This window comes from Sapajus apella, unplaced genomic scaffold, assembly GCF_009761245.1.
Source record: "Sapajus apella isolate SASKATOON/1434 unplaced genomic scaffold, GSC_monkey_1.0 scaffold35, whole genome shotgun sequence".
NCBI classification, from domain to species: Eukaryota; Metazoa; Chordata; class Mammalia; order Primates; family Cebidae; genus Sapajus; species Sapajus apella.
Window position 1 is genome coordinate 10540586 of NW_022436975.1, and position 25961 is coordinate 10566546.

The 25961-nt window shown below is 38.1% G+C and overlaps 1 protein-coding gene across 2 annotated transcripts in view; it reads right to left on the reverse strand.

Annotated features, from left to right (window-relative positions):
- The window catches only part of TOX (thymocyte selection associated high mobility group box), a 306725-nt gene that overhangs the window by 164978 nt on the left and 115786 nt on the right, over nt 1-25961 (reverse strand). The window lies entirely within an intron of this gene.

The window sequence follows — 25961 nt, forward strand, 5'->3', positions numbered from 1 at the left end:
TTCACAGCATTTTCACCAACGGTGATTCTATCTGAAGAAACCACTCTCTTTGCTTATCCATATGAAGACTCCTCATCCATTAAAGTTTTATCATAAGATTGCTGCAATTCAGTCACATCTTTAGGCTCTACTTCTAAGTTTAGTTTGCTTTTTCCACCACATCTACAGTTGCTGCTTCTATGGAAGTCTTGAATCCCTCAAAGTCATTCATGAGTGGTGGAATCAGCATCCTTTAAACTCCTGTTAATGTGGATTATTTTGATCACCTTCCAAGAATCAAATGTTCTTAATGGCATTTTGAATGGTAAAATCCTCTCCTTTACTTTACCTTTCCCAGATCTATCAAAAGAATCATTATTTATGGCAGCTATAATCTTATAAAATATATTTCTGAAATAGTAAGACTTGGAAGTCAAAATTTTACTCCTCAATCCATGGGCTGCAGAATGGATGTTATGCTAGCAGATACGAAAACAACATTCATCTCCTTGTACATTTCCACCAGAGCTTTTGGGTGAATAGGTGCCTTGTGAGTGAACAGTAATAGCTTGAATGGAATCTCACTTTCTAAGCAGTAGGCCTCAACAGTGGGCTAAAAATATTCAGCAAACCATGCTGTAAAATGATGTACTGTCATCGAAGCAGAGTAGATTGAACATAATTCTTAAGGGCTCTAGATTTTCAGAATGGTAAATGAACGCTGACTTCAACTGTAAGTCACCAGCTGCATTAACCCTTAACAATAGAGTCAGCTTGTCCTTTGAAGCCAGGCATCAACTTCTTTCTAGCTCTGACAGTCTTAGTTGGCATCTTCTTCCAATAGAAGGTAGCTTGTCTATACTGAAAATCTGTTGCTTAGTGTAGCTACCTTGATCAGTGATCTTAGCTAGATCTTCTGAATAACTTGCTGCAGCTTCTACGTCAGCATTTGCTGTTTCATCTTACACTTTTACAGAAATGACTTACTATTTTCTTTAATCCTCATGAACCAACCTCTGCTAGCTTCCAAATTTTCTTCTGCAGCTTCCTCACTTCTCTCAGCCTTCATAGAATTGAAGAGAGGTAAGGCCTTGCTCTGGATTAGGCCTTGGCTTAAGGGAATGCAGTGGCTGCTTTTATCTTCTATCCAGATCACCAAAACTTTCTCTACATCAGCAATAAGGCTGTTTCACTTTCTTATTATTGGTGTGTTCACTGGAGTAGCATTTTTAATTTCCTTCAAGAACTTTTCCTTTGCATTCATGAGAGCTAGGCCTCTCGTGCCAAACCTGGCTGTTTGGCACGAGAGGCCTAACTTGGCTTTCTACATGCCTTCTTTATAAGCTTAATCATTTCTACTTTTTAATTTGAAGTGAGAGATGTGAGACTCTTCCTTTCACTTGAACACTCGGAGGCCATTGTAGGGCTATTAATTGGCCTAATTTTAATACTGCTATGACTCAGAAAATAAAGAGGTCTGAGGAGAAGGAGAGAAATGGGGAAATGTTCATTCAGTGGAGTGGTCAGAACACACACATTTATCCATCAAGTTCATTGTCTTAGATGGGTGCCGTTCACGACACCACAAATAATTAACATTAATAACATCAAAGACCACTACTCACAGATCATCATGACAAATGCAATAATAATAAAAAGTTTGAAATGTGAGAATTACGCAAATATGACACGCAGACCAGAAGTGAGCACATGATGTTAGAAAATGGTGCTAAAAGACTCCTGCTTACTGCAGAGTAGCCATAAACCTTCAATGTATAAAAAACAATACCTGTGAAGTGCAATCAAGCAAGGTGCAATAAAATGGGAGTATGTCTGTCTTTGCATCCCAATTGCAATTTAATGGATTAATAACATTATAAGTTTTATTTTCTCAGCAGGGTAGGCATTGGGGAGGTGTCTCAGGAAAGAGTGGGAAGGCCAAGGGGATCTGCCTGGGATCTTAGATGGTCCCAGGGAATTCACCAAGTGTATGATCTCTCAGGTGGATAACCTTGAGAAACGGGAGTCTAGGGCCACTTCAGTTTGCATGGAATTAGAAGACAATGTCAACAAAATAGAAATATGCACGCAGAGTCATCTTAGACCATCTTAGACAACATAGGGTGTGTAATGTTTATAAGCATTTGAACATATTCCTAGATGGAAAATTATGCATTAATACGTTTCGTTTTTAAAATAGCATATTGGTTAGTTTTTTAAAAATCTAAACTTTAAGAGCAGTTTTAGGTACACAGCAAAACTGAGCAGAATGTGGAGTTCCCATATATCTCCTATCTCCACACGCACTACCTCCCCCACTATGAACATAGTGGTCCATTTTTTAGAACTGATGAAGCTACATTGACACATCATTATCACCCACAGTCTATAGTTTAATTAGGGCTCCCTCTTGGTACTGTACAGTCTATGGATTCCAACAAATGTACAATGCCATGTATTCACCACTGTAGTGTCACACCGAGAAGGAGCTATGCTTGTGGTTTTTAATTTTTTTAAGTTTTTTTTTTTTTTTTTTTTGCGTGTGTACACAATTAATGTTAAGAAGATTCTTTTCAGCCAATACTGCCCATATGTACCTCTGAAAAGTGCAATTGCTAAAAATAAAGCCTGTAGCCCGAAATCCTACTTGGAGTCCCTACCATACTGAGTATTAATTGGATTTTTCTTAAATTAACATTAGGGAAGGGTTATAGAAAATGATATGCCTATTTAATGCTCTGCTCATTTGACATGATACCTTTCCAGAAATATCTGTAAGTAGACACAGGATTTTACATGGATTAAAATGTCAGTAGTTGATTTCATAAGGAGGCAATGCCACAATTATACTTCTTGTGCTGTTCCATAATCAAACTGAATTTCTGGGAACATTTCCAAATACCCCCAATAGTCTTTCTAGGTTAGTGACCAGGAATGTTTGCAAGTGACTAAATTTCTATCATTTGGACGAAAATTCCATTTGTGTTTCAGGCTATGTTGATACAGAACAAAGGAGAGTAGAGACTTGGCAATTATCCTGTTAATCTGATGAATGTGGATGGCTGTCTGGCCATACCAGATATTTCAAACCAACAAATAGAATTTCTTTTTGTCTGAATGATCTAATTTGTTAACCAGATAACTGCCAAGATTGCAACTTCATTCTGTTCTGTATAAAATTATTCATAATTTTTCAATATTTCCAGAATCCGCTGCTTAAGGGAAATATATGTAAATATATGGATATTTTTGCATTCAAGCTATATTTCTCACTCCATACTGATGGTATAAAGGGCAACAGAGAAAGAATATAGATCCTCATGATGATTTTGTCCTGTTTCTCAAATGTCCAGTAAATATTAAAGGCAATACAGCATGGTAGCTAAAAGCAGCAGCTTTAGAGCCAGCATGCTGAGTTCAAATCCTGACTTTGCCTCTTACTATAAATGTGACCAATGCCTCACTTTTTGTCTCTCTAAAATGGGGGAATAATAGTGCCTATCTCATCAGTCATTGTGAGCATTAAAGAAGCCAGTACATACAAACTGCTTAAAATAGAGCTCAGATTATAATAGGCACTCAACAAATGCAACTATTATCTTTACATTAAATTGATCATTTAAAAGATCCAAGAAGGAAGGATCTTTTGGGGATGATGAAAATGTCCTAAAAATTGATTTGGGGGATGTTGGCATAGCTCTGTAAATTTAATAAAAAAATCATTTAATTGTCTGTTTAACACAGGGGAATTTCACAGTGATTAGATAGCTGTTATGTTTTAAAAAGAGGGGCCAGCCTTATTAAATCGATAGCATTAGCTTCTTGAGTTGTAAAGCCTGAGAACAGGAACAGAGAAATACTAGGAAGAAAGACAGTCTTATGGAAGGAGGGCCCAACTTCCCTCCTCCCCACTGTGCAGGCCATTCTCTAACAGTGGCTTTAGAAACCTCAGCAGCTGTCTCCTGGGAGCTGCTCCTTAGGCTATTCTCTCATTGCCCAAAAGTTGCTATTAGTGATCTGTCTGATACTGGAAGATGCATTCTGAAAAAAACTAAGATTTACTCTTCTGTTTACACAGTGTCTTGAACCTATTCCTAAACATTATTTCCTTCAACACTGTTCTTTAAAAATCAAGTACCAACTAAGAATACTCTAGATACCCCTTTCCTCACTCTTACTACTTCATTGCCCGAACATTTTAAAAATGTATTCATTGATTGACCCATTTCAGCAATTTTGTATTACCACTCCCATGTTCCAGGCATATTCCTACAAAGTACAGGGGGAAAGAAAAAACCATGGTAATTGGTCCCTGACCTCAGAGGTGTTAGAACTGCTAATGTGGCCCAATCCATCTGGATCTGCCCTTCTTCAAATCTACCCACTCTTTCCTAACTCTAAACAGATCTTAAAACTTTTTTGAAGGTGTTTCTGCCTTTCCAGTGTAGATAATCCTTCCTACTCCCCCATCTCACAGGTCAAGACATAGAGGTGAGGACTCGTTCCTGCCAGCGCATCATTCCATTGCCATTCTCAACTATTCCTCTTTTGGAGTCTACATCTTCTGCTTATTCCACATTTTCTCTCTCCTGTTTGCCATCTCTCATTTTCTAGGGCAACCTCCAACTTCATTCCCTCTGTTTATTGCCTTTCCTGATTTGTATATTTCTGTTGCAGATCTTTTTCCAAATTAGCTTCACTTTTTTGTTGTGGCTGCAGTTTTAACTAATGACTGCATTTCAACTTCCTGCAGGCACTGGTAGTAATGTGAACTAGTTACCGCACAGAACTGACCTCTGTGGCTATAAGTTGCAAAATTCCTGGCTCTGACTAGAACTTCCCATCCTCCCATGTCTTCCATTCTTTAATTCTCTTGAGTCTTCTTCTTTTTTTTTTTTTTTGGGACGGAGTTTCGCTCTTGTTACCCAGGCTGGAGTGCAATGGCGCGATCTCGGCTCACCGCAACCTCCGCCTCCTGGGTTCAGGCAATTCTCCTGCCTCAGCCTCCTGAGTAGCTGGGATTACAGGCACACGCCACCATGCCCAGCTAATTTTTTGTATTTTTAGTAGAGACGGGGTTTCACCATGTTGACCAGGATGGTCTCGATCTCTTGACCTCGTGATCCACCCGCCTCGGCCTCCCAAAGTGCTGGGATTACAGGCTTGAGCCACCGCGCCGGCCATTTCTCTTGAGTCTTCTATCTTCCTTTCCAATTACCTTTAATCCCTCTACCTCTCTCTAGTCGTTGTTCCATTGTCTGCAAGAAGATGTGGACTAGATTTCAGAATCGATCACTTCAAGAAAGCTTTGTCTACAAGTGTTTTTATTCTGACATCTTTGATGTTTTTTTTTTTCTTTTCCCACACCTGTTTTACCCTTTCCCTGGGCTGGGGAAGTCCCACTCTCTCACTTTCTTTAGTCTCTGCTTCAAAATCACATAATATTGCCAAAAATAATCATGAAATGTATCTGATTAATTCCACTATACGATAATGTTTTCTGTCTTATCTAAGCCCTAATTTTACTGCTCATCTTTTCCACTGAGTTTCCATCACATTTTCCACCTCACCTCTTCCAAACATGTTTTCTGCTATTCTAATACTTGATTCCTGATCACCTTCTCTAATGATCACCTTGTCTCTTACTGCATAGAGAAGTCCACCCGAACAAGCTACCTCAACGCTCCTCCTCTTCATCTGCAAATTTTTGTTTGAAATTGAACTCTTTCTTTCTTCTTTCCTTTTGGCTTCAGAGATATATTTTTCTCGCTTCTTAAGAATAATGCTTCCCGTGGACTCTCAACTGTATCCCTTCTGGTAACTTGCCTCATCTGATATTTCTCATCTTTCATCACCCCTTAAACCTACAAAAAGGTCCAAATTATCCTTTATTCTTACAAACAAAACAAAACTCAAACAATCAACCAATAGCTCCTCTCTGTACTCAACCACCCCGCTGAAGTTACTCATTTCTCTCTCTCCTTTCCATTACCACAGGACTTCTAAAAAGTAACTTTGTATGCCTCTGCATGCACTTCTAACCACTCACTTGCCTCTTGATCTCTTGAAGTTGTGTGCTGGCTTCTCCACTCCTTACACTCATTCTCTTTCCCTCTTTCAGAACTAACAGCCAGCCCTTTCCACTTGGATCTCTCAGCCTTTTATTTTCATTCTTGTCTTCAAGACAGGCTCTTCTATGTCCCACAGCCCTTTCCTTATTCCTGAGTGCTCCCCAGAGGAACAGCATACACATCCTCTTGTCGGGAATGAGCGCCCTTTAACAGAGAAGATCTCAAATATCTTTTCAAGAAACGTTACTCTGCCTATCTCCATCTTTTCATTCTTATGCCCTGCTGGACATCTCATTAAAGACGCCTATTAGAATCTCAAGTTGATTGTGTTCAAGGCTCAATTCTTCTTTCCTCTAAAACTGGTCCTATCTTTATTGATGGCATGACTCACACTCCTTAGTCACTGAAGTTACTAATTTAAATAACTTATGAATCCTTCTCTATCCTTTGCATCCCATGTCCTGCAGATTACAGAGCTCAAATACCCATCCCCACCAGTTAAATCACAATCTATGATCTTCTCACCTTTTGTCCAGGCTGTTGCCATTATTGTTTAACTGATCTCTTCCATCCCATGCTTCCTCTCAATGCAACCCAACCAATATAATTCTGAGAATAACATCCTTAAATTATAACTTTGATTATAGCTCTCCCCTCCTCAAAAATGTGCCCTGGCTTCTTACTGACAATTGAACAAAATGGATTCTTCTTATTCTGATATCCAAAGCTTTCTGGCATCTGCCCTCTGCTCAGTGAAGCCAAACCAAGGTGGTCTGCATGCCCTGTGACATCATCATTCCCTCCTATCTGCATTTATTCATATGATCCCTCTGGCTGGCGACATCATACTTTATCTCCAAATATCCAGACTTCAACCATCCTTCTGCTGTAGTCTTTCCTGATTCTCAAACCCGAGGGATATTTATCCCTCTTTTGAATTAGAAAATACTCCATACTCTTAACATTGGTTTCACTGTGTGCCTGAAACATTTGCACGTGTGTACTTTCTTTACTAACTTATAAACTCACTGAGACCAGACACTGTGGACTTGAGTCTAGTTCAGTGCCTATACCCATATCATTGTATAGAATGGTGACTCCCATACATGACATGCAGCAGAATCCCCTAGGAGACTTGTTAGTACATGGACTACTGGACTGTCCCCATGTGTTTGAGTCACTAGATCAGCGAAGGGGCCTGAGAATTTTCATGTCTCAGGTAATGTTGACGTTGTTGGTCCAAGAACCACACCTAAAGAACCCCTGGCATAGAGTTAAAGCCTCTAGACTCAAATCCATGTTCTACCTCTTAAATGCCTCAGAAGTATGTATAAAGAGACAAGTTTTCTGAGCTTCAAGTTCTTCGTATGTAAAAGTGAAATCATGATACTGCCAAACCTATACACATCTAGGATGGTTGCTAAAAGCAATTGCTGAAAATCTGTAGAACTCCACACAAATAAATATTGAATGAATAAAAATAAGCCATCCACCTTAGAATGTCAAATCAATTTTGGTGATATTTTTCTCAGTGCCCCTTTATTTTTGCCCCAGTGTATGTTTTTGAGTGTATTCTCTAGTGAAATAATCACCTCCCTTTTGCCCTGTAGAGGTTCATCTGTAAAAGGTGTCGGATAAGCCCAACACTGTAGTGCATCAAGATCACCTGCAGTGAATATATTTCAGAAATTTCCTACTTGGATTTGCAATGTACACATTGAAACAATTTGGCCTGTAGGTTGAGAATCTCCCCCCACAGCAAATGAATGACTTGGCTTATTCCATATGTGTCCCTGAAATCCAGAGCCTATGCTAGGGTGAAGCATATTGCCTGAGGAAAAAAACTTAACATAAAGAACTGACTAGTCAAGATAAATGATATTTCAATACAAGATTTTTTAAACCAACAGTAATGTAAAAAATTCATCTGATGGATAAAAGCTTTATGATACTGGATTTGGCAATGATTTCTTGGGTATGACTCCAAGAACACAGGGAACAAAAGAGAAAATAGATAAATGGAACTACATCAAAATTAAAATTTTCTGTGCATTAAATGACACAGTCAACAGAATGAAAGGGCAACCCACAGAATAGGAGAAAATATTTGTAAATCATATATATCTAATAAAGGATTGATATTCAGGATATATAAAGCAAGCCAACAAATCAACAACAAAAATCAACAACCTGATTAGAAAATAGGTAAAGAACTTGAATAGACGCTTCTCCAAAGAAGATCCATAAGTGGCCAATAGCACACGAAAAGATGTTCCACACCACAAATTGTTTGTGAAATACACATCACAACCACAAGGAGATACCCCTTCACACCTGTGAGGATGGTATCATAAAAACTGGCTTTAAAAAATCCCAGAAAATAAGAAGTATTGTCAAGGATGTGGAGAAATTGGAACCTTGTACATTTCTCAAAAATTTAAACAGAATTACCATATGACCTAGTAATTTAACTTCTGTGTATATGACCGAAAGAATTGAAAACTGAGTCTATATAGACTATGGATGTGAGTATGATATATGTATATATGTATATTATATTGATCCATGTATATAGTAGATATAGATCTATATATAGTATAATATATATGTATATTATGTAGATCAATATAGACATATATATATATATATACACACACACATATATATATATTATACTCACGTCCATAGTGGCATTATTCACAATAGCCAAAAGATGAAAGCAACTCAAATATCCATCAGCTGATGAGTGGATAAACAAAATGTAGCATACACACACACACACACACACACACACACACACACACACACACTCAAGGGAATCTTATTCAGTCTTCAAAAGGAAATTCTAACACATGCGACAACTTGGGTGGATCTTGTGAACACTATGCTAAGTGAATGAAGCCAGATGCAGAAAACAAAACATAAAAGACAAATACTGTATGATTCCACTTGTATGAGGCACCTAGAGTAGCCAACATTTATATAGACAGAAAGTAGAATGACATTTGTCCAGGGCTAGGAGGGAGAGAAGGGAACTATTGTTTGATGGGTATAGACTTTCAGTTTTGCAAGATCAAACAAGTGCTGGAGCTTGGTTACCCAACAGGGTGAATATGTGTAACACACTGAATGGTATATTTAAAATGGTTAGGATGGTAAATTTTATGCTATGTATATTTTGCCATCATTTTTGAAATTTAAAAATTGAACAAAATATCAAAATGTTAAATAAAGGCAGGACTGGTATACATTTTCTGACAAATTATCTGCTTCAATGGTAAATGATCAGCGGAACACAGTTCTCTTTCTTCTTGTTTTTCCATGGATTCATTAATGGTGTCCTAGTGTCTTATGAAATGATTCCCCAGACTTTGGGCTTTACCAGGTATGGACGAATTGGAAGTTTGCAAGAAACCTCCCATTTTTAAAACCTCCATTTCTTCATCTTGTGAGAGGACTGAGGGCCTTATAAGGGTTCATCAATAGTAATAAATCTCATAATGAACAAAAAATTCTCACTGTTGATCTATAATTTATGTGCTTTGATTATTGTTCAAATATTAATCCTTACAATAATAAATGGCATGTTCTAGTCTGAGTGCACTTCCATAAACTCATTTAAAAATCCTCACTACTCTTTTAAAACATAGTGCTTAAGGTCGCTACTTAAATTTACTGATAGAGAAACAGACAGGACAGAGAGGGCACTTAGGGAAGTACTCATGGTTCCGCTAATCAGAGGAGGCATTGCAAAAGAGGAGGAAAACCTTCACGGTGCTTAGAGCTGAGTGCTGGTGTCTCAGCCACGGTGACTATTGAAAACCACCACAGGAATGAGAAATAGAATATGGACTCCCAGTCTGCAACCTCAGTTATGAGTATGCAATTCCACTGGTTGCTACTGAAGCCATGGAAAAGCAAGTAAGATATAGCCTGGTACTTAGTTCACGCCGTTCAAAATAACTCTAAGCAATGTGGATCGAATAAGCCTCCAGAGTCAGAAAGTGATTGGAGGGATTTGTTTTATATCTTTTTTTATTTAAACTCAAAGAGCAATTTGAATTATGTATCCTATTTTATTTCTTACTGTTAAACCCAGACATCGAAATGTATATCCAGGGCCTTTTAGGAACACAAAGTAAAAGCAATGTCACGTATTATGCTCCAGCAGGTAATTCAGTGTTTTAGGATTAGCCAAGAGATTTATCAAGCAGCCTCCAAGGGAATCAGAGTTCAAGTCTGGGCTCATCAATAATACATAAATAAATCAAACAATTAGGTACGAAGTGGCTACCTTGTCAGACAACTTATTAGCCGATAAATGATACACTCACTGGCTGCCCTGAGTACAGAGAGAAAAGACACATTAAGACAGAAAAAGGGCTGAATATAAAAAGAAGCAACCTTCCTGCAGGCTGTGGGCTCTGTCCTGTCTCATCCTGCTATGGAGAAGTGAGGTCTAGATATTAACATGGAAAGGAGAGTAAAGCCTGCATCAGAAATGTTTACTCTGAATTTCTTTGCCTTCTTTAAGTGGCCTAGAGCTTAGCCTCAGTATATTTGCACACGTTTGGAGAAGTTGTGGACAGGCTGTAGTCCAGAAGAGTTTCATTTTCTGTAGCGGGGAGACTCTCCAGTTAGTGCCTAAGGCAGAAATTGGGGGCAGTCCTATGACCCTAGAAAACCCTAAATTTGCGTAATGAGGCGATTTTCCCTTCGTTTTCCAGATGCATCTGAAGACCACACCAAGCAAGGACTTGCCTTTCAGGGACATGGAGTAACAGAATGACGATTGTCACACACTGGCCTTCCCCCAGCACTGCGAGGAGAATGGAGGCAAAGGACAGGTGGTGAAATGCAGGGACAACAGATGCCACTCCCTCGGAGAAATGGTGAGCTAGAAAATAAACTTTTTTTTGCATCTTTTTTATTTGTTTTGGTCAAGACATGGAGTTGAATTTGTGTTCATGAAGTTAGCCCTTCGTTTGTAATATAGATGGTGCAAGTACCAGCTTTGAAGGTACATTACAGATTGATGAAGAGCGTAAAAGCTGAGTATAAAATTAATGGAAGTACTAATTCTCACTGGACCTAGAAGGGTCTTTGAAAATCTGGGGTGGAGTAGAGCACTGGAACTCAGTTCTCAATCAGTTTTAAGGTCAATGACATGAAGAGTCTGAATTATCCTTGACAGGTGAGGCCTCCAGGTTGGGGCCAGATGAAGTAGTGCCTGGTGTTTAGTACCTAGCTGTGGGGCACTTAGTAAGTTTCTTTAACCTGCAGGATCCTGGTCAGTTCAGCACCAGGCTCACATTACTAGAGGCACCGGAAGTGAGGTTGGCAGATTCACCTCTCATCTCATGCATACGCTGGGTGGTTCCCCACTCCCAAGTGTTCGTGGGGACTTCTGAAGCATTTCCTTTGACACATATGGAAATTAAGGCTCTGAGAAAAGAAATTGGCCTAAATGACATACTAGTGGAAAGTAATGCAGAAATCCTAACCCAGGTCTTCTGATCCCTAGAATCTAAGTGAGTCCATTACCGTTTTGCAGTTTGATTAATAACAGCAGGTAAATGCAAACTTTGGATAAAGAAACACTATATATAAAGCAAACACTGGATGAACATTGACCTGGAACTTTAAATGATGAACTAAGGTCACAATTTCACCATTGCAAAGACTGAAAGGAGACAACTATTTAAACCTCAAAAGAATGAACCAAAGCTACCAAAAAAGCACAGGTTTCTGCAGATAAAAATAGATTCTAGTAATGGATCTATTTATCTAAGTTAGGGTCCATAAACTAATGGTCACAGCCCAAACTTGGTCTGCTGCCTGCTTTTGTAAACATAGTTTTGAGGCAAAACAGCCATGTTCCTTCATTTCTGTATTGTCTATGGCTGTTTCCTGATACTATGGCAGAGTTGAATATTTGCCGCATCAACTATCTGGCCTGCAAAGCCAAAAGCATTTACTAGCCAGTCCTTTGCAGGAAAATGACGCCAATCCCTGAGCTAAGTCGTGATGAAACTAGGGCAGATTAAAAAGTGTTATTAACAAGTTACGTTTATTAATCACGATGGGCAACTCTCAAACTATGACTCACAAAAATAAGGGTTTTGGATATTAAGAGTTATTCTGGTTCTTCACATGTACCCCAAAAACCTAAAATGCAATAAAATCTCTCTACATATATATTAAAAAAAAAAAAGGATTGTTCTGATAAAACGGGCTCAATGGGACAAGAAACTTTGGAAAATCTGAGAAAATAACTGGAAATAATAATGTAATAATAATAAATAATATGTAATAATTTGTAATAAAAATAAATAATAAAGCTTACTATAGGACTTCTCAGCCTCTGATATGCCAATGTGCACTGGAAATCTGAGTTGAAGTGAAATGTGTTATTTCATGCAGTATTTCCCAGACTTATTTGACTCACGGTGTAAATGCCTACCTAGGTAGTTGGTCCTTTCCTACAACTGTGAGACTTGGCAGAAGAGGCAGAGGAAAATACTCCCAAGAGAGCAAGAAAGTCATTTATATCCTTGCTTAGTTACTAGATATTTTACATGTATGATAGAAATAATAAAATTTTTCTCCTCCAACAACCTGGCAAAGATCAACTCAATATTACAAAACTTTAGGCTGGGTGCGGTTGCTCACGCCTGTAATCCCATCAGTTTGGGAAGCTGAGGCAGGTTGAGTACCTGAGGTCAGAAGTTTGAAACCAGCCTGGCCAACAGTAGTAGAGATGCTACTAAAAATACAAAAATCAGCCAGGTGTGGTGGCCTCCCAGCTACTTGGGAGGCTGAGGAAGGAGAATCACTTGAATCTGGGAGGTGTAGGTTGCAGTAAGCCGAGATCACGTCACTACACTGCAGCCTGGGTGACAGAGCAAGACTCTGTCTCAAAAAAAAAAAAAAAAAAAAACCAACACCTTTAGAAAACACAAGCTCTTTTAGCTATGCTTTGTGCATGGTGTTATAAAGTGTCCTTCTCACCATAAGCCTGTGTTTCCCAGGAGATCAACTGGATATTGAAATTTAGAGTATCCATGCGAGAAGGGGGCATCCCTCTATACAGTGATGTGCCCAGTATTTGGTGTATTTTTAAAAACAGCTTTACATATGTTGCCTTGCTTTGCTCCCATTAACTAATAGCTACATGTCTGCTTGAATAATCGTTTTTCCTTTAGTGTTAGCAAAAGACCATATGCTATTTCACTTGCATCTCATTAAGCTCTTCAAATATTAGAGTTTTAAGAGTCTTATATTTCTACAGAAAAAATTTAAGTGTCCTCCAATTAGCTGTATTTGACAATGTGTTAATTATTAACACACACTACTTTCAAATGAAATGTTCTATGACCACTCTTCCTTTTGAACTTGAAAGATTGAAAGCCCATTATGGCTGGGAGGCTCATAACCAAAGCCTTCACTTGGATCACTGTCCCCTATAACCTGGCTCTAGCCTACAGACTGGCTCAAAGGAGCCCTACTCACACTTCATGACAACCAACATCATCTTGATCCATAATTGAGGTCAGACACAGGCTGAGCCAATCAGAATCACTCCATAGACACAATATCCTCAGAGCTGTATCCCAGCAATTGTTGTGCTCCTCTGAGAGGGTGCAAGAGTGCCGACACTTCTAATTTAACCAGGCTTCATGCAATATTTACTATATCCCACTGTCCCAAGCCGCTTCAAATACTACCTCTTTTAATTTACATAATCACACTATGAGGTGGGTATTATTATCAATTACCATTCTTCCGATGGCAAAACTGAGGCACAGAGTAGGTCAGGAATTGGCCTGGGATGACACAGCTAGCAAGGTAAGGAGCTGGGATACATATTCAGATTGGATTCGGATCTAGGGTCCATGCTTTCAACTATGCTATGGTGGCCTCAAGGTTTGGTTGTCCTGCTCAGACTTGGTTTTTCAATCTCTGGATGCATGAAATACTCTAGAATCCTTCTACCAAAGCTGCTTCTTTTTTTTTTTTTTTTTTTTTTTTTTTTTTTTTTGCTAGAGCTAGCTAGAATTGGTTTCTGTTACTTGCAACCAAAAGAAACTTAACAGAGAAGAAAGCACTCGTCTCTTTTCCCAACGAGGTTTCCTCTACACGCCATATTTGAAGGATACTGAAGTTTCTATCGGTAACCACCATCAACGCCAAAATTCTACGGTGCAGAATGTGGAACAGCAGAGAAGGGGAGCGGGCTGGGATGAGGGAGCCTGCAGCTAGCATCCCAGAGGTCTGCAGGTCTGCAGGTTTGCATGCACGTGCTGCTCATTGTTAGGCATCTCTGTGCTGGTCAGCCTGTGACAACAGAATCGAGGCAAGCACTCACCTACCTGGGCACTGAGGGCATACTTCCATCTTCTGCTCCCACAGTGTGGGCCACAATTAAGCTAAATGTGTCCCTTATCCATTTCCTTCAGAGCAAATGCTACCTTTTATCCCCTTTAGCTCCTCAAAAACAGTTCCTTTGTCCAGAGGTTTCAGTTTGTTCTAAATCTAACATGTGTTGAGCACTTACAAAACTCAGCACTCTTCTAAGAGCGTTGTCTATGTTAATTAATCCTTGTAAGCCTCCTAAGAATAATATGAGATTTTACAGATGAGGAAAACTGAGGCAGAAGGGAAGTGTACAGCTAGGCTCAAACTCGGGCAGTGGACCCGAGAGTCAACATCGTCACCACTGCCCCATGGTCCCACAACCCATGGTGGGTAAACAACTAGGAAAATGTGCCGAAAATCACACATTGTGGTGATGATCAAAACAGCTCATAACTGTGCAATCCAAATTATCCTATTTAGTGAAGGGATCTGCTCATTTAGGACAGGGTTAAGAAGAAAATTAAGAATTGGTCTTCCAGATAGAAAAGAGAGTGACTCACTTTCTCCCTCAAGCACTGGAAGAAGTCTGATTTTCTAAAGTGAAAGTACTACCTAGGAAAACTCAACAGTGCCTATACAGACCCAAAATGTATAGCAGATTAATTGAAAGTGGAACTACAGTAAGTTTCAGGAGGGAATTGTTATCTAGAACAAGTGGCCTGATGGCTTCAGTCCTCGGAACTTTTTCTGGATCACAAAAGCTAGTTAAAAAGCCCATCTTCTCCTTTAAAAAGTATATCTTCTCCAATAGACTTTTTCAAAACGTTCAACACCACTCAGACTGAAATCAATAGATTTCAAAGCAGCTCTCTGTCCCTGGTAATATGAAACAAAAATGAGATTTGCGACTTTAAAAATGGTTTCAAAGAAATGTGGTAGACAATACTCAGGCTTGTTGGCATTTCTTTATTTTGCAGAGGGGTCTTCTCTCTAGCAATGAATTCATCTTCCAAAAGCTCCGGTAACATGCTGATGTTACAAACACTTGTGGAGACAGCGTATCTCGGGGCAAAGGAGGGTTGATGCTCTTCCTGACTGTAATCAATGGGAGCAGCATGATTTACAGAATCTCTCCCGGCTGTCAGGCAGCCTGTGTTATCAGCGTGTGCATCTTGGCCTTGGCAGGGCTGACGTGTGGTAGAGACGCTGGAGCCCTCGTTACACTAGTTTTACCTGGCAGGCCGTGCTGGGTCTGAGCAAAGAAAAAATGAAAAGTCCCTGGGCAACCTCAGGCTATCTGTCTCTGCTGCACATGCTGCTGGCTGTGACTTTGTAGTTTATGTAAAAATAGTTGTTTTCTGAAATGAAATGAAAGCAAGACGAAGGGGAAGCAGAGGCTGCAACTGAGAAAGAACTTAAAGCACGGAGGTCTAAGTCTACAAGAATTCTAATGGGCGAGCTGCTTAGTGGTTAACTGACAGCCACGAGGCAGCCACATGCTCTTCCCCCATTATGTCTTGGTCAGTCGAGGCACACAAATGCTTGCTACATGTAAAAATACATCAGTGATTTCAAAATGGAAATAATAATGTACAGATTTATTTGTTTTCCTTGTATAGGCACAAGATATCTGTTTCCTCAGTACACAACCTACTCCTAACCAGATATTTCCAAATGAATTTTTCTTTTAAAATCACTCACACATTTTAGGTGTCCAACATTATTTCTTGCTTTGGGCAGCCCAACTCCTTCTTTCTCCTGTGTGGATTCATGGTCAACCATACTCTGTCAACTTCTGAACTTACTTTTAAAAATCTTTGGCACTAATTAGCCTTCTATACAGAACAGCAGTAGTCTCCTCTCATGAAAAAAATATATGCCATATCTCAATCAATCATGCTTATGTAAGTTACAAAACACTTTCTGCTAAGCAAAAATTGCATTTTTAGAATTAAGCATTGCCTAACTTTTTTTTGAAGCCAACTATACAGAACTCTTATCATGTACACATTTTTCACTTCAATTATCTTCTTTGCCTCCAAATTAAAGTTTAACAATGGAGACAAAAAAGTGGAAGAAGTGAGTTTTCTCTGTGGCTGTTCATTTGCTAACACTGTTGCATATTTAAGGTGTTTTAATTTTGTGAAATCCCAACAATAGAGGTTAGGGTGAGCTCTCCCTGGATACGCAAGTAAGGAAAAAAAAATCAGAGAACAGAGAGAGTGATAGAACATGGGACCTGTGTCCAGTAATGGCTCAGTCACTGGGCTCGGGGAAGGCCCAACATCTCTGTCTATAGATGGCCTGAGAATTGGCTTGCCACCAAGACAGAGAACAGAACTAAGCTGACAGACTGGAACCTGAACTGGGAAAAGTAACCATCCTATTCTGGGGATGGACAGAACAATACAGGTTTCCTAGCAATGAGGACTCCAGAATCTCCACATAAGAGAAGTCTAGAGTCATTATATTCAAGCTACACTTTCATAGCAAATACACTGTTTTAATTAAGGTTAGGTTTAAAGTTAGATTTCATTTGGAAAGATGGGCGTATATGGCCAAGGGATATTTATGGCTGGACCCTTTTAGGCTCGCTGACATTGGTGGATATTAATAAAGCTGATGCTGTGAAGTTTCACCAGGAATGGCACAAGGATGAATCTGTCAGTTAAGCATGGACTGTTCCAGAGCCTAGGCTTGGAATCATTGCGGCAGTCTGGGAAAAGTCTTTCTCATCTACAAGGTGCAGGAACTGCAGAGATTTCTATGGAAAAATAATGAATGCATTTAAGGCAAGTTGAGACCACCGTTTTCTCCCAAGATAAAATAAAAACAGTAATAACACCCAGAGGTAAGACCTGGATGGGGCTCTTGGATGCAATAACATTTCACTTCTACCATGTCTTTTAACTTTCCATTCTCTGAATGGGATCAAGAGCAGGGAGGAAGGGAAAACAGATTATTCCTTTAAATTTAAGATCACAGACCTTTACTCCTGAGTTACTAGTTTTATCCTTTTATATGGATTGCATTCTCAGTTTATTGTAGAGCTTCTGGCAATTTCATCATCTCCCATTATGACCTAAGGGGAAAAGGCATCTTGCCATACCTTGTTCAGAATACAAAGAAAAGCATTCCCCAAATGGCTGGGTGGCCAGTTACCGTGGCAGCATAAAGACATTGTGAATTGGTCTAGCTATGGGAAAAATTTCCAAAAATAGAACACAGTCTATTGCCACCTAGGCCCATGAGATCTTCTTGCCAGTATTCATCAAGGGTTTCTAGTGACCTGAGCCAGGTCGAAAACAGCCAAAAAGTGCAAGAGCAGATAACTGGAAATAGCCTTCTTTCTTTGTCAGTCGTTCTGTGAAGACTCACATGAAAAGATTGTTTGTCAGTAATGTATTGACTTTAGTCTAGAAAAGTCTGCATGGAGTGGTGTAACAATGCCAGAGAGGAGAGGGACTCAGAGAAATGATCACTGAGTGTTGTGAAGAGGAAAATGTAGATGAATCCATTCAAATTTGCATAATGAGAGAATGACTAGAACACACACACATTTCCATTAAGGAAAAAAATCAGTAAAGTCATACATCTATATTTAGACTACAGCTTTCAAAATGCCAGTAGTGTGTGTGTGTGTGTTTAAGAAAGGACTAAATCTCTTCAGACCTGTTGGAAACTCCAAGTCCCTGAGGTAGAAAGTTCTACTGTCCAGAATGCTGTATTTTTGTCCTGTATGACTGGTAATTTCCTAATGATACCCAATGGCAGAAGTTCTATGATAGAATTGTGTTATAAAGATATCAGGATACGTATAAAGTAGTGCCATAAAATTTTAAATATATATTAAATCAAATAGAACATCTAAAATATTTTCTTACTCTCCCAGAGATGGCCTGAAATTTGGTTGTTTCAGAGAAAGCTGTTGACCCTTCTCCCTGCTTCACCTGACTCCCGTTCCCACACAGGTGACCCAGCTTGTTAGAGGTCACGTCTGAACAGCTAACTTGACAGCGGTGGAAAGCGGCCTAGTGCTCTGAAGACTCATAAAGAGCTGATGGCACCCTATTAGCTTGGTCACATCAGTCAACTTCCTTCTCATGTTCTATCCTCTTCCATGTCGTGTTCCCTTCCTCCCATGTATCATCCATCTTACATAATTGTGTGTATCACACTAAGTGTCAATAAAGTATTCACATAGCAGTCTACCCTATTAGACTATGAACTCCTTTGTGGCAATGAACATGTCCTTAGTCCTGTACATGTAATAACCAAAGCTTATTTAAAAATCTTAAACTTTCATCACCAATATCATCGTCACCAATATCTTCTGCCACTAACTTTATTTAAATCTCACTTGAGGAATAATTGCTATGATAATGGAGATAAGGTCTCAGAGTATAGCATTTATTATAAATCCCAACTTAGCCCCTAATGTGATTTACTTTTTTGTATTTCATAAGCTAAATCCCAACAAGTAGCTCCTTCCTAATATAGAGGCTAGGGATTCACTTCCCAAAGATGAAATTTCTATTTAAATTTCCCAAAGACAAAACTGTTTTCTGAATTTCAGCTTACGAATCCCAAATTTCTTTTGATTTTATTTTTAAGAGTGCAAACTGCAAACACTCAATGAACTACAATGCCCTAAAAAGCAAAATAGAGATTGCAAAACGACAATCATCTTGTTTCATTTTCATGTTACCATGAATGTTACTAATATTTATATCAAATTGAGCTAATGCCTGGAGCACACAGGTGCTGTTTATCAAGATCTCGCCACCCCTCCAGATAACACAGACAACTGAAAAAGCATGATTTGAACACTAAGGCGAGAAATACACACAAAAGCGATTACCTCCAACATGGAAAAATAAACGTGTTCATTTTGTGCTATAAAAATATGAATTGGGGGAGAGAAATCAGATCCATCCCTTCAGATGCTGGTCATCTTTTCCATCATGAAAAATATACTTTAGCGTTTTGTACCTTGGTGACTGATGTACTTGCTTGAATGAATCCTTACCAACAGGTAAAATATCATTTCGATTACTTTGTGCCATTTCAAAACCGAGGTGACTCACTCAGTAATGACATAGAGTAAAAAGCAGTTGTTTTTAGTGGGTTTTTCCCGGGGCTGGGAATCATTTTAATTCACTTGTCCCAGATGCCACATTTCATCTAGTTGGTATTCCCTCCGTTTCCAGGCCTGCTCTCCCCTTACTCAATAAATATGGAAATCTATTCCTCGTCCAGTTTGAACATTGTAATTTTTATAGCAGTTTTACTCTTTCTGACAAGCATATTTCCACTCTCCTTTTAGTCTTGGAGAATGTGAAAAAATGCACCCTTCCCTGAAAATGCTTTGCATGTATAAAACATATTTCAGAGTTCAAATTTTCTATACATGTATTGTTTAATTAGTCTTTACAACAAAGACTTCACAATGTATTCCCCACACTAGGAAACAAAGCAGAAACTGAGATCATGGACTGACTAAGGCAGATCTGATTGAGTCCAAAAACAATTTCTGAGTCCAATTTTAAGGGTCTTCTCGTCCCAAAGTCTCATTCCAGAGAAGCAGCAAACCCCTATCTCAGAATCATCAAGGTTCCAATCCTGCACACAGATTAGAATACAGTCATTTGCCTTTCTTCTAAGTCCTTTCTGGAAAAAGGCTGGTTATAATGAGGCAAGTAAATAAGTAACCAAGTAGTTTAATAATGAATGAAAAAATAAATGAAGCCAATGCCCCTTTCCTATAACTTTATCTTATTCTTTGTGTCCTTTAATGAGGCAATACTTTCCCTGTACCTTTATGTTTTTTGATAGTTTTTGTACTTTTTATACTAAATTATATCAGTGAGCCCTACTTAGAGAAATATGTTATGAAAAATATTTTTAGGCAAATTCTGGCCACACTTATGCCCATTAGTAAACTAGTCTTCATTTAATTAAAACAACAACAACAAAGTAGTCGCATCAATTTCCTTTGAAAAGGCCATCACCCTTGAGTTTCCACCAGTGATATTATTGGGTTTTCTGGAATTAGCTAGGCGTGTAGCCAGTTATGCAGTGATTGTCAAGACAGTCCCCATTTCAACCCCCTCTATAGAGACCTTCCTCTAGAAGTTTGTTTCAGACTTGCATAGCTATTGTGGTTGATGTCCTACCTAAGTCTTTTTAGAAATGCACTACTCTATGAAACTCACATGTTCAAACTAGTAATCAGAACCAGACTCACTAATCTCTCTGACAGCACACTCCAAAAGAGACCTTACAAAAATACCAAGTTAAGGCTATCTCCGATGCAAAACACACCTAAGGGAGACAGTGCCCTTTCCTCCAGACACTCTCAGGTAGACATCTGAAAGCTGAAGGAGTCTATGAGGAAAGGTTAGTATTCACAAATATATTTGAAGACAACTAAAACAGGTGGGGGCTTACTGTGAAAGTTATCATCAAGATGTGAGCAATTTAGCAGAAATAAGCAAGAGGAAAGTCAGGCTGGCCACCAGTGGATGAAGACTTAGGCCAGCAGCTTGGCTGAACAAACTTTGAAACTGTTTAAGTGCACTTGTGTCTAGGAACTGCACATTTTGGTTCTGTGGTCCTATTACTTTGGTAAGTCTTTTGTAGGGAAAGGCTTCTGAAACCTTTCCCTATGCCTCAAGGCTTCAGAGTCTGGATTCTCACCCTGTCTGCATTGAACAACTATATTCATCAGCCTGCCAAGTGTGCACGGATGATCAATGTCAGTAGGTTACTTATTCCTCTGTCCCACTCATGTGTTTGCAGATATTATTTGACAAAATCTTACTGAACGTGGAGCATATCTTAAAGATTCAGAGTCACAGTCAATAATCAAACCAATATTTTCTTAATAACTTACTTTTGCCCCTCCATAAAGAATATATTTGAGATATTATATATATATTATTTATAGTAGGATTATAAATTTAGAAACTGCTTTTTTTAGCCCATTAATAATTACATAAATGCTCAGACTACAATATCAGATGTAATATTTTTCTCATATTTATGTCAAATAATCAGTGGTGAGCATGTGCAAAATATTTAATATAAGAAAGAAGATTAGCCTTGATTCAGAAAAAGATATGGCAGCCAGGCGTGGTGGCTCATGCCTAGACTCCCCACACTTTGGGAGGCTGAGGTGAGAGGATTACATGAAGTCAGGAGTTCGAGACCAGCCTGGCCAACATGGTGAAACCCCATTTCTACTAAAAATACAAAAATTAGCCAAGCATGATGGCACATGCCTATAATCCCAGCAACTTGGGAAGCTGAGGCGGGAGAATTGCTTGAATCCAGGAGGCAGAGATGGCAGTGAACCAAAATCACACCACTGCCTGGACGACAGAGCCAGCCTGGGTGATAGAGCCAGATTCTGTCTCAAAAAAAAAAAAAAATATATATATATATACACACACACACACATATATTTATATATAATATATATTAATGAATTTACATTTATATATGTTTATATGATAATAAATTATATGTATATATAAATATTTATAAGTATATATAAATATTTATATATAACATAAGGTATATATATATTATATGTCTATGTAATATATTATATGTTATATATATAATATGTTATATGTAATATATATAATAAATTTATTGAGTTCCCTAAACTCTCTGAATATTTCCAAGAGAACACACTCCAAAATCACCAGTTACTAATTCATTTTATTAATTCAGTTCAATCTGTTACTTCCTAGAAGTACCAAATGTTTTCTTTGGCATCACATTTATAATCAAAATGTTTGCTTTAAAATTAAAACATTTGTTTTAGTAAAATGAGTTTCCAAAAGCAACTAAAGTCCCAATAACTGGAAAGAAACTGCATGCAAATTGCTTTTTATATACAGTTTTTTGGACTTCTCATTAGTAGCCAGAGTAGCACAAAGGAAGAAACAAAATACTTTTGCTTTTGAGATTACAGATATAATTGAAAAATTATTGATTTAAAGACAATACAAATGCCCAGTTCATTAAAAAGGACCATGATGAAAGAAGTACAAAAACAAATGAAAGCTGAAATCTGCGATCTTTAGAATTTCAGCAAATAATTTCAGGAAAAGGTAAAAAATTAGAGCACTATGACCTGAAAAAAGAAGATTAAATTTCCGAATGGGATAGTAAGTCGAAGGAGAAAAAAAAAGAAACTAAGAAGTGGAGTTGACAAAGTTTCTGAAAACTAAAAACAAGGGTTGAAAGCGTTGTCAAGGCTATTGTAGAAATACCGTAGACCCTAAAACGAGGCAGGAGGTGTGGAACTGCTGGGTCAGTGGCTACTGAGGGCATAGTTTGATATGAAATATGAATTAAACACATAAAGGTTTGATCACTTTGAAGCAGGATGCTGGTACAGAAGACAGATCCTTTCATGAATTGCTACAGCAGAATTCTATGTATAACAAAGACAGAGCAAACCACTGGGAGCAAAACATGCTTTGGACAGAATGGCACAGTGATTTCTACTTTTTAGGAAGAGGTATGGGGAGCTATCAAGTCAGATTCACAGTGAGACTGGGGAATTTCTAGAGAAAATTAGATTTATTAACTTGAATGAGTTTCTATCACGTCATGAGTGGAAGAAGAGATAGACAAATTAATTTGGTATGATCCACAGAGGAACTTCCACCGTAGACACAGGAGGAGGTGGCTTTGGTTTTTAAATTCAGATCTAAAACTTTAAATAATACACAATTATTTTTCACTGGAATTCTGCACACATAGAAATCAAGATGGGAAGAGCAAGGTAAATTAAGACTGTGGATATTTAGCCAAAATACTAGCAGTAAGATGGGTTATTTCAAAAATTTAATTAGGTACCCTTTTAAAATACATCATGTCTTTATAGGGGTAGAATTTGATCTAAAGAAATCTACTATGTACAGGGTAAAAGAAGAGGAAATCCTTTGGAGGAAATGAAAAGAATAGATGTGTATATTCAGTTCTTACAGATAATAGCTGAGGGGGTTATAAAATAAAGCTAAATCAAATTGATTGGCAGCAAGGGAGAAGTGATATTGAAGAGAAAGTGATAAGAAAGGAAAATTGTGACTATGGTTATACACTCTAGAAATAATAAAGTAATTATAGCCAAGACACTATGGGAATACCCAGCATATATAAAGGAGGTGCTAGAGGCTAGATGAATATTATTTAAAGTTCATTGGGAAAAAAAAAGCTGGATGCTATAGAAAAATGCAATTAGTTATTGTACTATCTGATGGATTTATAATTGACCCCCAAATTTTCATTATACACATCTTTGAAATCAACTGAATAGTATAATTTTCTTGTTTACTCAGGCTCAGTTTGGGTTGAGAATCTTTTAATTTCACTACTAGTATGTATAATTAGTTTGACTCAAATCATTTAGTATTATTGTTACTCAGTAGGTGACTTGCTCCAGGTCAGTGCTATCATGGATCTTTTAGTATAGCCATATACAAAAATCGAGAGATGAAAATGTCTGTAATCCTTGCTATTTATATAGCAATACTACATCAGTGATAAAAAACAGTATGCACACATACACATTAAAGAGATCAAAGCCCATGCAGATGAATCTTCTGCCACATATTATGACTCTCATAATAAAAATCCAGGGCACTAAAGAAAATACAGAAACAGTTCAAGAAATTAAATTTAAACTAGGCAATTTAGTTATGAAGGTGCTTTCTTATCTCAATTTTATCTCTGATTTACTATATTTCCACTACTCTATCTAATGTCTCTAACTAGAAATGATATGGACTCATAAAAGAATTAGGATAGCAAGCTTAAAACAATTGGTAATTATATAGTCTTTGCATAGTAGAAATCTCTATAATAATCTCAAGCAGAAAGTCTGCTAAATACCTGCAAGAACTAAGATTTACTCTTTATCTGCCTCAATTTACTCATCACCAATGTGGCAGGAAGAACTTTTCTCAAGTTACCTGGGTTTGGACAGATAATCAAGGTTATGGTTTTTAAGATATAGACTATGATGCTGATATATCAAAGAGGTATCAATAGCCACCTCACAATTGTTGTCGTCTGTCCTCTTCTAATTTTATCCCAATAATTTTACTGAATTAAGTGGTGTCAAGTATTTGTGGTTCAATCTCCCTTACTTCTACCTAACGCATACCTCCCACTCCCACCCTAGAAAAATGCATTTAGAAACAGGCAAACATCTCACGATGGGAAAGGTGATTCTAGCAACTCACAGCAATCAGTCATCAGTTTTGAGGGGACCTGAATTGACAAGATGGACGATAATTGAGTACACGGTATTTTGTGTCTTACTCCCTTATGTGAGCATATAGGAATGCTAGCAAGTTGCAGTTGTGAGTTTTAAAAACTGTCCTGAGTTTGAAAACAAAGAAGATAAGGACCTCTAGAGTTAAGAATGCATCAGTGGAACAAAACACAGAAAGGTTTTTAAGATATTACTATTTTGGGTAACTTTGGTCTGCTAATATTCAAGAAGTAAGAGATAACTATAGGGTCAATCAGATGACAAAATGACATCCTTGCATTGTAAGTTTCAAAACAACAACAAAAATCAAAAGAGACCAGAAAAAATAAGTAATAAAATATTCATGGGAGAAACATGTCTTATAAATAATTGGGCTGTGACATCTTTCCCTCTATCAATAAAATTATCTCTCTATTGTCAAGGAGACAACGGCACAATTTAAAATACAGAAATACAGTTTTGTTTTTTGAAACGGAGTTTCATTCTAGTTGCCCAGGCTGGAGTGCAATGGTGCGATCTTGGCTGACTGCAACCTCTGCCTCCTGAGTTAAAGGGATTCTCCTGCTCTCGGTCTCCTGAGTAGCTGGGATTACAGGTGCCCGCCACCACGCTGGCTAATTTTGGATTTTTAGTGGAGATGTCATTTCACCATGTTGGTCAAGCTGGTTTCGAACTCTTGACCTCAGGTGATGTGCCCACCTTGGCCTCCCAAAGTGCTAGGATTACAGGTGTGAGCCACCGCGCCCAGCCAGAAATACATTTTTTAAAACAATGCAGGCATATAAAATGAACAGCATTGTAAAAGACCTTCTAACCATTTAGTATGTATATGTCACACGGAAAAAGATAATTATAATGATTTTTCTTTTGTCTTATAAGGGCAGTAAATGGTCAATACGACAAATATCATGAAATAATCTTTCTGATAGGGAATAAATTGGTCATTAACGTTAAAGGAGTTTAGTTGCAGAATGAATGCACTACATTTCAAGTCTACTAGAGCCATTTCTTGATGTTCTTAAATTGTTGGAAATGGTACCTCATGTGAAACACAAGGGACATACAGATGTTTATAAATGCTGGTGAAGGAAATTCCATTTCTTTACATTGAAACCTGTGTTACACTGAAACCTGTGTTTCAATATGTTTTTATATTTTTAACTTGAGGCCTCTGAGCTAATTTCATTTTGATAAAACTGATCTTTGATTACAACTTCTTCCAAAAATAAAGTGCTTTGATTCCTTTTAAATAAGCA